Source organism: Antechinus flavipes, chromosome 4 (assembly GCF_016432865.1).
Source record: "Antechinus flavipes isolate AdamAnt ecotype Samford, QLD, Australia chromosome 4, AdamAnt_v2, whole genome shotgun sequence".
Taxonomy (NCBI): Eukaryota; Metazoa; Chordata; class Mammalia; order Dasyuromorphia; family Dasyuridae; genus Antechinus; species Antechinus flavipes.
Window position 1 is genome coordinate 168,958,813 of NC_067401.1, and position 18,548 is coordinate 168,977,360.

The 18,548-nt window shown below is 37.7% G+C and overlaps 1 protein-coding gene across 8 annotated transcripts in view; it reads left to right on the top strand.

Moving 5' to 3' along the window:
• The first annotated feature begins 1,312 nt into the window (after positions 1-1,312).
• RBFOX3 (RNA binding fox-1 homolog 3) overlaps positions 1,313-18,548 on the top strand; it is a 974,608-nt gene continuing 957,372 nt past the window's right edge. For 3 of the 8 annotated variants that reach the window (XM_051995458.1, XM_051995459.1, XM_051995460.1), the window contains exon 1: positions 1,314-2,126. The gene's annotated coding sequence lies outside the window, so the exon portion shown is untranslated. Of the gene's footprint in view, positions 2,127-18,548 lie in introns of all 8 variants that reach the window. The other 5 variants (XM_051995454.1, XM_051995456.1, XM_051995457.1 and 2 more) reach the window with 3 other exon arrangements.

Sequence of the window (18,548 nt, forward strand, 5' to 3'; positions counted from 1 at the left end):
CCCATTCAGTCCTCATTATTCTTCTTAGAATTGAAGGAAAGAGTAACCAGAGGTTGGAATTTGATGTGTGAAAGAAATTGCTTGAATATTAAGCACACTGGAGATAAAGTTTTTTGGAAAATTCCTGTAATTATGAACAAAAGTCTCTATCACTCGGTCCACATCTACAACTTCCCTTCCTTCCCCCATATAAGCATTTACTTTTTTTTTTTTTCCTAGGCCCAGCTCAAACTCTGAACTGGGTTGGTCCACACCTGCACCTTAGCTTTTCTAAGATTATGGATGCCTGGCAACTTTATTAGTCTGCTTACTGCTAGATTCCTTTAATTAAGATTTTCCTTTTTCTTTCTGCCTTTTTCTTATGCTGAAGTCAAGCTTCTATGCATTTAACATTTCTCTGCCTACTCCTCGTTTTGTAAATTGGCCAGCAATGGGAATATCAACTCAGGATTGGCTTATGTGGCCTGGCCAAAATCCATTTAGGAGCTCCTATCCTAGGATGCTAACGACTTTGATTTTAAAGTCTTCCTCAGAAAACCATGAAGTAGATAGAACTGAAAATATCTCTCAAAGGAATTAGCTATAGACTGAATCTCAAGATAATAGATGATAATGGGATCAGAAGAAATCAGCAACTCAGTTTTAGACAAGAATGCTAACCTAACTCTAGACATTCTTTCATTTCTACCCTCCAAAGTTAATAGGTCTTCTTGGAGAACAAAAAGGTTTAGGCCAAACTATACACATTAGATTGGAAGTGGAGTGGACTGAAAAAAATAATTGGTTTTAGCTAAATCTCTAGCTAGGTTTTCCTCTGCTTGTCCAGGAAAGAAATTCAGGAAAACGAATCTACTCTGCAGAGGGTTTGGCCCTAACTCCTCTGGAAAGCTTTCTGGCGGATGAAGTAGAAGGAAAAGAATATGCTAGTGTGAGAAAGTCAAGGCATATTTGGATGGGAGGAAACTGGGTGTGTAAAATCACCCACGACAGGGCTTCACAATCTGTCCAGTACCCCAAAATTTTATGATGGGAAATAGAAGTGGGGAGCCTTCTGGCACGCATGAAAAAAAGAGGGAGAGTTTGGAGTTGACAGTGGAAATACTCAGAACCGGAGACTGAGGGCTGGCGTGTACAGGGTGCGTTTTTTACGTTGTGCGTTACTGCCTCAGCTGAAGCAAACTGGGGAGCCTGAGAAGAAACCGAGTGGTGATGGGGTCGGTTAGAGAGAGGACGCCACTTGGTGGAAGATGGGGATAAGAGGAGCTTCTGGGAGCCGGCCGAGAAGATCTAGTCTTTCCTGGTCTCCCCCCCCTAGGCTTGACTAAACCCTCCCAGTTTCGGAGGTGCTTTCCTCACTCCTTGCTCTACCCATCACCTGCCTCAAAGCTTCTCCACTAGGCAGGTGCGGCGGTGCCAGCCTCTCGCAGCGTTGCACAGCACGTGCGTGCCACTCGTCACCTCCTCCTAGTCCTCGCACGCCCTGGGACTGGCCGCTCCCTCTCCTCCGCCCCCTTTCCTACACGGTCTTCCCTTACCCTCCCTAACCCCGGGACCCCTCCCTCGCAGGGCGGTGCGCGCGCTACACTCGCGCGGGTGCTGCGCGGGAGCTGCTGCCACCACTGCTGCGTGCTCCTGCTCCTTCCCCTCCGTAGCAAAGAGAAAGATACAGGGAGGAAGAGGGGGAAAGAGGGAGGGAGCCAGGTGTCTTGGAGCTTTCCTGGGGCAAGCTGCGATCGCTCCTGCCTTCTGCCTAGCACTAGGGCTCCAGGTGCCGAAAATCCGCTTCAGCTCCCACCCAGGACCTCAGTTTCCTTCCTGCCCCGGCTCCGCGGGCTGCTTCTACCGCTTTTCTGACCAACGAAGCCCAGGCTGCTGGGCACCTCTCCCGCTGCACACGCTGCACACGAGTCGAGTCGCGTGGTAGGCTACAGAGCCGAGATCCGCTGCAGCCTCTGCCGCCTCCGCCTCCGCCTTCGCCTTCGCCTCCTCCTCCGCTTCCTGCGGCCGGCAAGGCTCTCCCAGTCCCTCAGAGGGGGTGCCTTCTCCGGACACTTTGAGGGGGTGGGGAATGCAGCTAGGGGATGGCAGTGCGTCTCCCCTCACCTGCCGTTGGGAACGCTGAGACGGTGAGTAACAGCAGCGCCCCCGGCCAGCCGCTTCGGCTCCGGATTCCTATGTTATTGGTTATTATTATCTTTGGGGGTGAAAAAAGAGAAGGGAAAACATGGAACCTGGGGTAGGAGATGCACCGAGGGATGGGGGTGAGTGGAGGAGGAAGAGGAGGAAGAAAAGGAGATGGAAGAGGAGGAGGGAGATGAAGACGAGAAGGGACAAACGGGGCTTTGGAGAGGGAGACAGGGAGACGAAGGAACCGGGGGTGGGGATAAGACGCTGAGCACCAGGGATATAAATGGGGGTGGGCATTGCATCCAGGGACGCGAATGCAGGAAGTGGCTGGGGGGTGGGGAGGGAATTGAGGGACAGGAGGCTAGAGGGATTCGTAGAGGTCTAAGAGATGGAAAGCTGGGAGTTAGCAGGCACAGATGATAGGTGCTGAAGGCGAGGGCATCGCAGATTCGGGAGGACAGCGCCCGGAAGGGTTAGGGGGTCACACTGGCTCCAGCCTTTTGAGGTCGTAGGTTGACTGGGCTGATGGCTCGGGGGCAGGAAAGGAGAGGAGCAGATTTTGTGAATGGAGGAGCAGTTGGCATGAGGTGTTATCTCCCGGTCTGGTGGTGTTCCGCGCTAAGCTGGATCCTTCCTCTTTGGCTCCATTCAGAGATGTCGGGGCAGTCCCGGGCACTGGGTGCCGTGGTAGCAGTGGCTACTGTACAATACCCTGAGCACGGGGGAATTCCCTTTGAGGGACGGGGGTGGGGTAAGGAGGGGAAGAAGAGATTACTTCTCCGGTGAAAGGGATTTGTCAGAGGGGAGACCAGCTTCTGGAGAGGGGTAGGGGGGGAGGAGGAGGTCATCTCAGGTTAAAGATTGAGACTTTTATTTTTGGAATGAGCGTACTAAAACTGGACAGAGCCAACCGTTCGTCCCCTCAAAGAACGAAAAGGAAGAAAATCCCTTGATGCTGCCATTTCGGGGATATTTTAAATGGGGGGGGGGAGGAATCCCCTTTCGGGGGGTATGTACTAGGTTGGTGGGGAGAAGGATTATCTGAAACTGGGATTTAACCAAAGGGAGTTAAGTAGATGTTGATGGGCTAGGGTGTTGTTGATTGAATATATGCTGGCAGCAGCGATGCAGACGGTGTTGGGCACCTACCAATTCCTAAAGAGAACCGCTGGATCCTAGAGTGCAAAGAGGGAGAGGGAGAGAGTGAGTCTGCGTGTATTTGTGTCAGGGGATGTCTATTTCTTGGGGAGTAGAAATTGGGGTATTTGTGGTAACCTTTGTAAAAATATTCACATTTCACTCCAGGGAATTTTCTAGTACGAGGATATACCGGAATTCTGTGAATCCTTTTGGGAGATCTTTAATTTTGCTCCTTGAAGATTTTAGCGCCTTCTTTGGGGGAGGGGTGACCAAGCAGACCCATTCGTTTAGGGAGGTTTGGAGAAGCTTTGGGGACTAGAGCTAAACTGTCGCTCCGACCACGTTTAAACTTTCTGCCCCAACGACCCTTGGGAAGCGGCTCTGCCTGGTCAGCCAGGTTCATTTTCAGTTTGGAAGGGAACCACGTTCTGCTGATTTTCCCTAGCTTATTCTACTTGTTCGTTAGTTCTCTCCTACCTATTGACATTGGGAAGGTTTGGGAGAGCGCCGCGCAAAGCCGTTTTTTATTGTTTCTTCTGCAGCCACAGAAGAGCAGAGGTGCTGCTGTGCAGAATACCAATATTGCGGGGCTCTGAGCTCTAAGCTCTGCAATGCTCGCCCGGTCTGGGGACGCTGGAGAAGTGGGGGCAGGATGCAGAGGTGGGGGTGGGGTGTCTGAAGTATCCACCAGTCCCAGATCTCGGGCAATCATCTACTTATTATTACTCTGCAACTAGGACCCCGCAATAAGCTTTTGGTGGAGAGTGGCAAATTGACCTGAATGTGTAGAGGGGAGAAAATAAATTATAAGAGTGTGGGGGAAAACCTTTCCCCTACCCCCAATGAGAGCTGCAGCAGGAGATGCCAGAACGTGGATCACCCTATAGATAGCTTAATATGCACAGCTTGATCACTAAGGTAGTTTGGATCGAAGGATGTTTGGGACAATGCATATGTTGAGAGTTGTGGGAACCCACACTTGAAGAAGAATTTAGGGAGCAGAATGAGGAGTAGGGAAAGCCAGTTTATGTTTGGGAGAAACAAATTTCCCTTCCCCCCGATTCCCACGCGTGACTGACTGGCACTGGGAGATTCCGGTGTTTACAAGAGAACCAAGTACATTTATGATGGGGTTTTTGTTGTTTGTTTCTTAAGAAAAGCTAATAAAGAGGCGGAGCTTAGATGTATCTGAGACATAGTTGAACTGTGACTTGGAACAGAATTCAGGAAAAGAGATATGGGATAGAAATCCCTCCATCAGTGGTCACTGAAAAGGCGCATGAAAGTGCGCTTCTGGGCTCTAATTCCCTGTTAAAAAAGCAGAGATACAGAGCTTAGTGGGCCCACATATCAGATCGAACACAAAGATACTTTTGAACCGAGGACGCAGTATTTAATTAATTGAATGGTGCCATTTAATAACTATTTCAGATCAGAAACTTGCTTGGGCTTTTTGCTGGTCTGCTAAAAATAAATAAATAAAATGGATAAACATTCCAGCAGAACCCGCTCATTAAGTTTACATTATGGATTCTTAACGGATGTCTTAATTAGTCTGTGTTGTTAACAGGGATATTACACTAATTAAAATCGGACCCTCCAGGTGAACGTAAATTGTAAAGGGAAAAATAGTGGCATTAAAAGCACTGAATCATTAGAGGGAAGGCTGAGCATGAGGCTTAGGAAGGAAGATGGACCCCTTGCTCTGGCTGCTAGCTCCTATACTGTAACCAGTAGGAGTTCAAGTATATCTCATTCATCTGATTTGAGGTCCTGGGACAGCAGTTAAATGGGGTCTACGGGTTTGATTGTTTTCATTTTGACTTTGGCCCTGACACTTTGTGTTCTTCACTCTTCCCATATTTGCTATGGCACGGGCTAATTCCTAATCAGGCAACCACAAGCCCAAGGCTGTTTTCTTTGTAAGAGTGTAGGAACACTGTATTCCCCTTGCTTCTGAGTTTAGCTGCAGGTTGGAAATTTAGCCTAATTTAGATTGTGATGATGCTGTCAGGGAGATGTGGTTTAATTTTACTTTGATCCCACAATTCTTTTTTGGAGGGGCACAGCTGCAGTCTGGCCATACATAGGGCAGGAGGTAGGGAAGTGAACAGAGATATATGTACTGTTGTTTGTCTTCAACCTAAGTTACTTCCCTCTCACTTTCGTGAGCAAATATTTTGAATAGTTGAAACTGTGGTCACTGAGGAGAAATTTTTGAAGAAAAAAGGTTAAAATAAGAAATACACAAAAGAGAAAGCTTCTTAGATTTATGTGTTGTGATTGTATCTATGAGCCTTATAATTTTTTTAAAAAAGTATACATAAACAAATACATAACCTCTTCCGGAGTCACTGCCTTACCACTAGCAATGCCCTCTAGCTCTGAAACTGGGCCTGGGCTATGGCCTGGATTTCCCTGGGAAGGATGAGGATTTTGGATACAGAAGCAGTCAGTAGGGATGGGAATGCCCTTCTCTGGCTTTTCCTTAGTTCTTTGGAATCTAGAGAGGCTTCAGATCATTCTCTTTCTTCCCTCTCTATAACAAAGAAGCAAAAGAAAGGCCGATGTTATCCCTCGGATATATTCAGGCAAGCAGGATACTGAGAGATTGTTGCATGCATACAACATAAGTTGTCACCATGGTTGGTAGATTCTCTTCGCTACTCTATGGATCAGAGATAAATACTGGGTACTAAGGAGTAAAGATGTGCAACCAAGACTGAATTAGCATTCCTAGCCACTTAGAGATGTTTTCCTTTGATGTGGAATAAATCATTCATATCCAGGACAGGATTGAAGTGCTCCCCCCCCCCTTTTTTTTTGCTTCTGCGTTCTCATTATGATCACTGAGGGTTTAAGATGTCTTGTCTTCCCCATCCTTAGAGTGGGATTCTCAAAATTTGGGGACAGTCTGATAAACAAGCCACTAGGTTGTTATTCAGTCATGTCCAACTTTTCTTGACCTCGTTTGGGGGTCATTTTCTTGGCAAAGACTTTAGGGTGGTTTACCATTTCCTTTTGTACCTCATTTTTACAGATGATGAACCAAAAAAACCAGATTGAGTTAACTTGCTCAGGGTCATAGCTAGGAAGTGTCTGAAGCCACATTTGAACTCAGGAAGATGAATCTTCCTGACTCTAGGCCCTACACTGGAGCCATAGGATCACTTAGCTATTGTTTAGTTGCTTTATAGTCAGAATACATAGACTTGATTTCTGTTTCTACTTTTACTAGTTAAGTGATCTTGGGTAAATAACATAAAAATCCCTAGGCCTCAATTTCCTTATCTGTAAAGTGAGGTTCCCTCATGGGATTATTGAGTGTCAAATGAGAATCTATTATTATCTAAATGTAAGTCTCCAAGGTGATAAATTGCGTACATAAAGGGTTCACTTGTATTGGTAGAGGGAATTTCTTAACCTAGATTGATGCAATCACAAGACTACAAATGTAAGGTATTATTATTGTTGTCCAGGTTTTTGATGATGGGAGTCGAGTATAGGACAAACACTGTATAGAAGAGATAGGAAACAAACTTAAAAGTGAGAAAGGTATTGATCTGAGAGCTAGGACAAATAAAATTTTGTAGATTTTTTTTTTTAGGTCTTGGTGACTAAATTGGCAAAGTATTGTTGCAAGGGGGGATATCATTCCCAGTTCTGTAACCTCACTAAGCATAGCCTTTGTCTTCTCAGAAGGGAGGGGCAAGGAGAGCAAAGGGAATCTCCAAAGATCCATCCAAAGAGATGAGTTATACATAGTGTGGAGCAGCAGGGGCAAAAGCTAAATTGAAATGTCATCATTGTTTTTGTTTTCAGTGGTTGCAGTGTAGGGATTACCTTTCTCTCATATGTCTTCAGTTTTTGGTTGGTTGTCTTTCAGTGTTTATTTATTTCCTCGCTCCTGCTTGATACTCTGTTATGAAGACAAATGGAACCTGACATAGAGCTGTCATTTGGTGAGGAATTTTTTATTTTTAAACATGTGAAGGGGAAAAGCCATATTGTAACTTTTTTTTTTCCTACCTTGAAAACAAAGACTTATCCTTAGAAACCTGGATTCCCCCAAATCCCTACAGCACCTATTTTCTTTTTCACAAGGTGCTGGCTTGGTAAACAAGATCCCATTTGTATCTAAATCTTTTTTGTTAGGTATAATATTTCCCCCTTTATTTTATACAATATTATATATTCTTTTCACAAGCTCATGAAACATTCATGTAGCCTAAACATGTAAGCTTCTGCTTCTGTGAAGTCATATTCCTTCTGCTATATCACTGCTTCCATATTATTTATTTCTTGGTTTTCTATCCCTGCCTATACCTAACTCCAAGCTTTTTCTATCTCTTGTGTGTGTTTCTGTATACAATTTCTGTCTCTGTCTCTCTCTTTCTCTTTCCCCCATAAACTTACTTTCTTGACTCCCTTCTTTATATTTAATTTTAAAATTATCTTTTTTCATAGATGTGGTAAACACATATATGCCAAAATATACTCATTTTGGTCTGGATCTCTTAATTTTATCAGTCTAGTTCTTTTCTTGTGGAGAAACTCCCTTCATCAATATAAGTGGACAACTCAATTTTAAGTCTTTGAAAGTTTTTTTTTGGAAGTTGAAGAGGCCTTAACTTGTTCATTGTATGTGTGTGGGGTGTGGGATGCATGGACGTACTTTCTGGTTACAAAGCACTTTCAAGTTGTAGCTTTTTTTGATTTCTGAGGCAAGTAATGTAATTATTATGTCAATTTTTACAAATGAAAAAACTAAGGCTTAGACAAATTAAGAAACTTGCCCATGGAAAGGAACTCATTTTATGAATCTAAGTTTAATGTCTTTTATTTTAAAAATAAATATTTTTTAAATGTAAACTTGACAGAAATAATTAATAAATTTCTCTCTATAATTTGTCTCTATTTTTAAAAAAATCTGTGGATATCCTTTTCTTCCTTAAAAAAGTATTGGTGTATTTTTTCCCCAATCACACCTCAGTAGCTGTATTCCTTGACATAAAGAAAAAAATCAAAGTACTTCCTTATTATAATTAAGTATATCATGTGGCAAATGTATACTTGTATTAAAAAATGTATATTTCATTCTGCACCCTGATTCCATTATTTATGCCAAGAGATGAGAAGCATGATTTCTCAGCCTTGTGTTGCTGTTGGTAAGCCTACTCACTTCACTTTTCTTCCCAGCTTTCTCTAAACTTAACTTTTTCATCATTTCTTATGGCACAATAATATTTTATTACATGCATATCCCATAATTTGTTCAACTATTCCCCAAATTTTGGGTACTCATTTTGTTTTCTAGTCTTTTTTGTTGTTTTGCCACAACAAAAAGTACTACTATAAATGTTCCTCTATTTGTGAGTCTTTGTCCTCTTTCTCTGATTTCTTTGGGTATACCCTCTATGTGCTAGTAATTTATTGCTAAATCAAAAGGTTTGCATTTTGGGGGTGTGGTTCCATATTATTCCATCAACAGGTCTTCCCATGACCCTTCTAGTGATTGTCATTTTCAATTTTTGTCCACTTTACCAATCTGATGAGTGTGATAGAGCCTTCAGGTGGTTTTAATGTGCATTTTTTCTTAGTAATTTGTAACATTTTTTCTTATAATTTATGATAGCTTGTTTTCTTTTGAGCACTGTTTCTTTCTATCTGTTGAGAAATGGATAATTTTTAATGCATTTCTAACATTTCCCTATTAACAGAAAAATTTGGTGAAACATTTTCTCCCCATTTAATTGTTTCCTCTCTAATTTTAATTGAATTGATTTTGTGCAAAACTTTTCAAATTATATGTAGACAGAACTATTTATTTAATTTTATGTGATTCTTTCTATCTTTTGTTTGGCTCTGAACTTTTCCTTTATCCATAGATGTTCCTCTATGTTCCTCTACTTTGTGATTTCACTTTTTATATCTAGGTTAAGTATTCCTTTGGAACTTAATGTAGCATATGGTGTGAAATGTTGGTCTAAACATAATTTCTGCCACATGGGTTTACAGATTTTCTAGAAGTTTTTGTCAAATAATGAGCCTTAGGTAGTTAAAGTCTTTGCGTTTATTCAATAGCATGCATGCCATATTTGTTTACTTCTATGTATTTTGTAGTTCTATGTCCTATTGCCTTCCTTTCTATTTTCCTTCCTTTCTTCCTTCTTTCCTTCCTTCCTTCCTTCTTTCCTTCCTTACTTCTTTCCTTCTTTCCTTCCTTCCTTCCTTCCTTCCTTCCTTCCTTCATTTCTTTCTTCCTTCCCTCTTTCTATCCTTCTCTCTTTTCCCTTCCTGTGGGTAGTCTGTGCAAAGGAATATAAATTTTGATCACTAATACTTCCCAAGATCTTGGAGTTCCCGGGCTATATTTCTTTCTTAAGCACTAAGCCTTAAACCTTAATCACTCTGGCTCTCATCGGCCAATGGGTCAAGCCCCATTTAGTTTTTCTTTGGTCCCTGATTGGCTCAGAGTGAATGTACATAGCAGTTGTTTCTGTTTTGGCTGGAGACCCTCATCCCCTTTTGAGATTTTATATATATATATATATATATATTTTTTTTTTACTTAGGTATAAAGGCCACTCTTTGCCTCATTTCTTTCTTACTTTAATCACTGAATTTGCACTTGTCTCAGTCAAACTCAGATTTGTTAAAAGATTTTGGTTTAAAAAGGGCAAAGTCTCCTGCTGTATCCAGGGCTACTACTAATGATCTTTATCTATATCTTGCCTCTGGACCCAGATGGCACTGGAGGAAAAAGTAAGGCTGGTGACTTTCCATAGCCCTCTGTTACTTAATCTTTTTTTTTCTTTTTTAGTTTGTTTTATACATTTATTTTAGTTTTTAACATTCACTTTTATAAGATTTGAATTCCAATTTTTTTCCTTCTTTCCCTCTTCTCCTCCTTTCCCAAGTCAGCAAGCAATCTGACATAGTTATACATATACAATTATGTTAAACATATTTCCACATTAAACATATTTCTTGTGAAAGAATCAAAAAAAAGCGAAAAATCATAAGAAAGAAAAAAGCAAAACCCAAAAAACTCACTTAAATCTTAATTCATTTGCATATAATGGTGTCACCTACCTGCTGTTTTGGTGGTGTCTTCAAGAATAAAGGACAAATAACAAAAACTTCGTTTTGGATATATGTTTTATGGATCAATTATTCTTTTTAAAAAATCATTTCCATATAATTGTGGTCATTCAAGTTTTGTAGTAGAGTTTGAAAATAACACTGCTAGCCCTTCTTTACTTCCAATACTTTTTTTTCTTTTTTCCCTTTGTCTTAAAGATTTATTTTCTATAGATGAATTTTTGTTGTTATTATTCTCATTATTTTTAGTTCTATCAAATAATGTAACTAAGTGTCTCGTGATATGCTATTACATAGGTCTCATATTTATTGCATAGTATCACTGACACTGGTGTTGGTTTGGTCCTTTTTCTTGCTACATCTCCCAGGGCTCTGAGAAGTGATTGTATGGTATGGTTCTGTTAACTTGCATAGTGAATTATAGAAACTAGTCTTTTCCCTTATTTCTTAATTTTCAGAATTTGGACTGACTACAATCCCTTGTTCTGAGTGTTAGCAGATTTCAATCTTGACCCATCTTTATTAAGAAGAATTAGACTCCCTTCTCTCACATTCCCTGCTCATTCATTCTTCCACTTCAGTGTCCCCAGAGACAATTTTACTTTTAACTCATGGCTTTGGGTCTCCATTTTAAAAAGCAGGGAATAAAAGCTGTATACAATGAATAATATAAATCAGATATGGGACAGGCAATTTATTCCTGCACACACACAAAAGGCTAAATGTAAAAAAGACTAAAAAAAACCACACATGTACTGAAAAGCATTCAGAAACATAACTACTGTACAATTTTCTGAAAGGCTGATACTTAACCTTATTTTAACATAAAGAAGTTTGTATGACTTATAATTAAGTATCTTACATTTCACTTTGCTTATTGTACTGTCTAAATAACTTCAGGTAAAAGTTGGCTAGTAAAAGAGCTATGCTTGGAACAATCATCTTGTCTGTAGCCATCTTCTCCCTCTATAGCAGAAGCTTTCTCTGTTTCCGTGTTATTCCTGTGGCTACTGCAACCAACTGCTCCTCTTGTTGAACCTAGTAGTTCTGGATCAGTTGAACTTTATAAGACCACTTCCAAAACTTGGATGGATCCTTTTCAAGATACTCTCTTTCTCAAGATCAGGAAACAAAAGAGGCAGCCCAAACTTAGGGTTTTGTCAGGTTGTATACTTTTGATGTCATTTACTAGCATCATTTATTGATATTAGGATAGCATTATATGTAAAGGTTCATATAACCCAAACTTAGGGTTTTGTCAGGTTGTATACTTTTGATGTCATTTACTAGCATCATTTATTGATATTAGGATAGCATTATATGTAAAGGTTCATATAGTTTGGCATAATAATTAATTAAATGCAAATGCTTAGATATCTTACTACTAACCTTTACTGTTCTACTATACAAAATAGGCTTTTTCTTCAGTCTTAGATAAAAATAGATTTTATTCACTCTGAACATTTCTTTAGACTAAGAAAGTCAAATGAGATATATAAACTTTGTTGTTGTTTAATCATTTTTAGTCACATTCAACTCTTTGTGACCCCATTTGGGGTTTTCTTTTTTTTAATATTTAAACATTTTTATTTAAAATTTTAAGTTCCAAATTCTATCCCTCCTCCTCCTTGAAACAATAAGCAATCAAATACATGTTATACATGTACAATTATGTAAAATATTAGTCATTTTGTACAAGAGGATTTGATATGAAAAAAGAAAATGAAAATTAGCATGTGTAAGTTTGTATTGTTATTATCAGTTCTTTCTTTGGAAGCAGTCAGTATGCTTCATCATGAGTCTTTTAGGATTGTTTCAGATCATTGTATTGTTGAGAATATCTAAGTCATTCACAATTCTTCATCAAACAGTATTGCTATTACTCTGCACAATGTTTGGTTCTGTTCACTTCACTATATACCAGTTCATGTAAATCTTTCCAAATTTTTCTGAAATCATTCTGCTTTTCATTAGCTATTCACTCACTGATGGGCATCCCTTTGTTTTCCAATTCTTAGCCTCCACAAAAAGAGCTGTTCTAAATATTTTTGTATAAATAGGCCCTTTTCCGTTTAGGGTTTTCTTGGCAGAAATATTAGTGTGGTTTGCCATTTCCTTCTCTGTGTCATCTCTCAGATGGGGAAACTGAGGTAAATAAGGAAAAGTTACTTGCCGAGGGTCACACAGCTAATATCTGAGGACAGATACTCAGGAAGTTGAGTTGTTCTGACTCTTGGCTTGGTGCTCTTTTCACTATGCCAACTTATTTTCAGAAATTCAGGAAAGCTTTGTATCAAAAGCCCTTACATATATTTTCTGTTCAACTTTTTTTCCTTTAGGAAGAACAACTTTTAATATCCTACTTTAAAAATAGAAATATTTCAATAATTTTATTTTTGCCATAATAACTAATATTTATATACTATGTAAACATTTTTAAAGCCTTTATTTACATTATTTCACTCAAGCTGCTTGAAAACCTTATGAGGTTGGTACTATCTGCATAATTATCCCTATTTTGCCAATGAAGAAACAGATGCTGCAAGATTTAAAGAGATTTGCCATAGCTCATATCAAGGCAAGCTTTTAAAGCTTTAACTCTCCTCTTTGTGGTTCTGAGTTCAATATTTCTATCTCCCTCTGTTATTCTCTGAGCAAACTCTCAGAATGTTCTTTCATGATTGTTTTGTACCATACATTATATTGTACTAAAAGCAGAGAGAGAGAAAATATCAGTGTGAAAGACATGGATCTGTATAAGAATTGATAGATTTTTTTCCCCAGTCATTAGGAAATTCAATTTTACTAACTTGTTTTGAATTTTCTTGCTATTTTACGCACACCTTCCTTTTATTAGTTACTTTCTTAACTGGGAGTTGCCTGTGCTATAAAAAGCTAACTCCTAAATAGACCAAACCCTTTCCTCAAAGCAAAACCTTCAACACACAAGGCTAATATGACACAGCTTTTAAACAGACATATAAAGCAATTTATTTACTCATGGATAGATTCTGAATTGAGTAACTACGCAATGATCTATCTATCTATCTATATGTCTCTGTTTCTATAACATGGAAATAGTGTTTTCTGTGTGGATACAGTGAGGTAGCAGAGTAGATATAATGCTGATCCTGGAGTTAGAAGGATCTGAGTTCAAATTTGGTTTCAGACATTTACTAGTTGTGTGATTCTGGGCAAGTGAGACCTTTGTTTATCTCAGTTTCCTTATTTCTATAAAAATGTGGCTAAACCTTGCCAGGATTATTGTGAGGATCAGATAAAATATTCATAAAATGCTTACTCTAATACTAAACACATAGTAGGAACTATGTAAATGCTTACTTCCCTTTCCTATAGGTAGGTGAGAAATAAGTAGGGAGAAAGGCTTGTTTAGAGTAAGATATTTTTCTGGCTTATCAAATGTTGTGTCCTAAGGTGGCGGTATAAAGGGAAGAATATTGGATTGGGAGTCAGAAGTTCACTTCAGTCCTGTCTGAGCTTTTCTGATGCCATTTGAAGTTTTCTTGGCAAAGATACTGCAGTGGTTTGCTATTTCTTTTTCCAATTCATTTTACAGAAGAGGAAACTGAGGTAGCAGGCTTAAGTGACTTGTGTAGGGTCACATAGCTAGAAAGTATCTAAGGCTAGATTCGAACTTAGATTTTCTATTGTGTCACCTAGCTGTCCTTTAGTTGTTTAATTGTTTTGCATTGAACATAGTTGGTAGTAATATGACTATTCCCTGTTGCAAGTTCACAGAAAGTAAGATTGTAATTTTGGTACTCAAGTAGTCAACACATGCAAATGTTAATTGTATTATCCACAAAGAAGAAAAAAAGGAAAACAACAGAAAAACCACATGTTTTTTCAAACCCTTGGATATATTTGACCATCTAGGTTAATTTTTTGATTAGCAGGGGTATTCCATTATATCTCATTATATTTGTGCAGAAATGGTTGTGTCTCTGGATTCAAAACTTCTGATAACTATTAGTGTAATCATTAGTTTAGTCTTTAAAACAAGGAGAATCCAACAAAAATAAAGACAAAGTTACAAGTTAAAAAAATTATTTTGTGGAATTAATGATAATAGTGCAAATATACACCTACTATGTGCAAAGTATTATACTAGGCACTAGAGTGACAGCAAAAAATGAAGTAGTTCCTGCTTTCAAGAATCATATGTGGTACAGGGAAATATAGCACCTCCCCTAAGTAAATATAAGATAGTTTGAGGGAGAGAATACATGCTTATCAACTTAATAATATAGCATACCTCTGGACTGGGAAGTTTTCAACGTGGGTCCTCAAGGGAGTGCTTAGGTACTCTGGGAGTATACACTTTTTAAAATATAGTTAATGAGATCACACTGGCATGTTTATCTTTAATAGTTAATTATTTAATAGTTTAATTATCTTTAATAGTTAACCAATAGGTACTCAAAGCAAAGGTACCTACTAAGAGAGCATGGTAAGAATTGTAGCTGCAAGTATTCCCTCCTTAACACTGGGTGATACTTTCTCATAAACATCCATAGTATTGCAGGTACTAATGCTCACATCTAGCAAATACAGCTCTGGTACTGCAGAAAATATAATTTCTATTTTCATAATGTCCTCACATTGCTTCTCTTCTTCAGCTAGGTTGCCTAGGTCTGCTTCTTTCTATAACTACACTCGATTATGGGGGGTTAGTTTTTTTCCTCTCTATTCTCCCTTCTCCCTAATTTTTTATTATAAACTTTGTATCTATCAAGAAAGATTAACTATTAAACTATCAATGAAAAGGACTGCTGTATGAAACAGTAAACTTCTATTATATATAGTTTGTCCCCCCCCCCCCATGAACAACTTGGGTTTTTATTTTGGATAAATTAGACTTAACATGGTAGGTTCAACACTTCCATGCTTGTCTGTCACTTTCTGACTTTGTGACTTCCCTTCTGCTCTTCTAGGTTTAATTGCTTTAATGATTCATTATTCTCTCTTTTGTTTTTCCTTTTGTTTCATTTGCCACTATTTTTCTACTTCCCAGTAAAAGCCTTCCCTTTTAACAAATATGTATAATAATGCAAAAAAAAAAATCATACATTAATTAAGACTGAGAATATATGCCCCCATTATTCATCTGTAGGATTGTATGATTTAGCATCAGTTTCCTGGACTTGGAAACCCTCTTTGTATTTCTAATATAGACACTGCAGCTGTGGGTTACCGAGGCTGGAGACCTGTTAATATTCTCTGTTCTGAACCCAGTCCTTTCATTTTGTAAAGGGTCATTGCTAGAGGGAAACCTCTAATTAGATTCCCCTTTCTCATATTCATCAGCTCAATGAAACATTACCTTGGTATTCTGGGGACAGTGTTATTTTTTTTTTTGACTCATCTAGAATCTTTCCTAAGCAATGAGACTCAATGTACAATATAAATTCGTTAGAGGACAAGTCATTTTTTCCTGTAAGGAAAACCAATGATAACCATCTTTGAAAAATCACACCACCTTACATCAGCAGAATGACTTAAACAATTATCAGTAACAAAACTATGAGAACAATTGACTGGGAGGCTTATATTCAAGACTTGTTGGGACATATTACAGCTTGCAGAACTCCTAATTAGCCATTTTCACATTTTACTGCTTCCCTCCACTTTGTGACTACTTGGCTGGTGAAAGCTTGCTGACAATTTGGCCAAAATGGGCCATTCTCACTGTGAGTTTAGTTTTAAAAAATTTTTTGCTTTTGTTTTTCTTTATAGTTATATTTTGTAATTTTTATAAATCATTTTGGTTCTGTCCACTTCATTCTGTCCCAGTTAATTTAGGTCTTCAGATTTCTATGAATCCATCTCTTTATTTAACAAATATATGCCATTTCCCAACTGATAGGCATTCATTTTATTATTTATAATTTTTTGCTACAGCAAAAAGTGCTGCTAGTATTATTTTTCTATTTATAGGTTCTTTTCTTTCTTTGATCTCTGGGATCATGAGACTAGTGTTTCTGGGTCAATGGGTTAAGATTAGAGTTTAGTGACTTTTGAGATATAGTTTTCCAAATGGTTTTTTCAAAATTATTAGATCATATTATAGCTACATTAGTGTCCTGTCTTCCCATAGCACATACAACAATTGACATTTTAATATTTTGTCATTTTTTTTGACAATTTGATAGATGTATTGTAGAGCTTTTAAGTTGTTTTAATTTTCATTTTTCTTATCAATAGTTTGGATTATTAAAATATGATTATTGATAATTTGCTTTTTTTCTTTTGAGAATTTGTTCATATCCTTTACTATTTACATTTTGGTCTTATATACTTATTATTACTATGTGAAACTATGCAAGTCACTAAACCTCTGTCTGCCTCAGTTTCCTCAACTGTAAAATGGGTGTTACCTCCCAAGTTTGTTAGGATCAAATGAGATAGATAGTTGTAAGTAATACCCAAGAGGATATTACTGTGCTTAGCACAGTGCATTATATGTAGTAGGCATTTAATAAATACTTGGTTCTTTTCTTCTTATTGGGAAAGGTCTCTGGTTTTTATGTATTTGAATTAATTCTCTATATATCTTGGCTTTCAGATATTTATTACAAATTTTGTTACAAAGATTCTTTCCTCTGCCCAGTTAACTACTTCCCTTTGATCCTAACTACATGTATTTTGTTTGTGCAAAAAATTTTAATTTCATGTCATTAAAATCATCTATTTTATCTTCAGTTATTCTCTATATCCCTTCTTTTGTTACACACTTTTCCTTTATGCACCAACCAGATGGAGTGTCTTTGGTCATTGTCTTCAGTCTTTAAGCCCCCTGGGACATCTGTTGGACTGATACATTCTTTATAAATCCACCTCTCTATCCCCAGAATTCCTGGTCAGGGATTTGTAGTCTTCTCCTCCTGTACCCTCTCAGTACTATGCTTTAGCACTATTTCCTAACATTCAATTGAATTGACATTTTAGAGATAATTTTTTAATGCTGGCTAACAACATATTATTCTAATATAGTAATTCTAATTCTAATATAATGATGTCATTCTGATCCTCTTCAAGAATGAAGGACAACAACCTAACCTAATTATACATCCATTATTGTAACTAATATGGCTCCCACCTATGAAAGTAAAATATTAGTATGATTATAGGCCAGTTAATTAATTTTTGTCTCAGTTCCTCCTATACTATATTTATAATGAGAACATAAAAACATATATATATACATACACATTTATACATATATGAAAATAAAAGATTGGGGTAATAGCTGAGACTATATAAAGGAAGTGATTTTAGAGACTTAAAAGAAAAAAATTATTGGAGAAAATCAAAGATTAATGTATATATACATTGTATATATGTACATATATTTATAGAGTATATATTCCTTTCTCTACACCAAAACTCCTTTAAAGAAGGGATTATTTCTTTTTCCTTTTTTATCTTCAGCACTTAACGCATATTGCCTCACACATAGTAGACATTTAATAATTTGTTTTTCAATTTAATTGTCTTAGGATTCTTTATATTTGACCCAATATGAATTTTTGATTGGGGGGAAAGTGACTTATTATAACTATAACCTCGGGTTGGTAAATAAATGCTTTATGTATCTTACATAACTGTATTTTGACAATGCTGTAATTTTTATTTTTCCTTATTTTATTTTAATATATACTATTAATGGTTCATTGATAAGAGCTAGGTGCACTTAGGACCTCCTTTTTCAAGTAAAAGAATTTTCCCAGTGGAACATACAAAATAAAACCTAGGTTATTAATAATGATATCAGGTATTAATATGCAAAAATATATTATTTGGTTCTTTTACTTTTCCTTAACTTTGGTTTTTAAAAGTTACCAAGGGAACGTAGTTAATGATAACTAGATTCTTCTCTTAAGTGACATTTTAGCTTGCTCATTTCCTAAGAAGAAAATTTGACTGGACATGAAAAATTTCAGGATCAAAGTCTAATTCTTCAGAAATTAAATGAATAGTTGAAAAGGTGGGCTATCAAGGAATTTTTTAATTCCTTTTAATTAATAATCAAGGAATGATCATAACTAATGTTTGCTACTTTGAATGTATCAATATATATTAAAATATTAAGTCTGCTGGAGGGGAAAAAACAAACAGGATTGATTCCCCCCTCTTTTTCCCTCCTACCCCCCAGT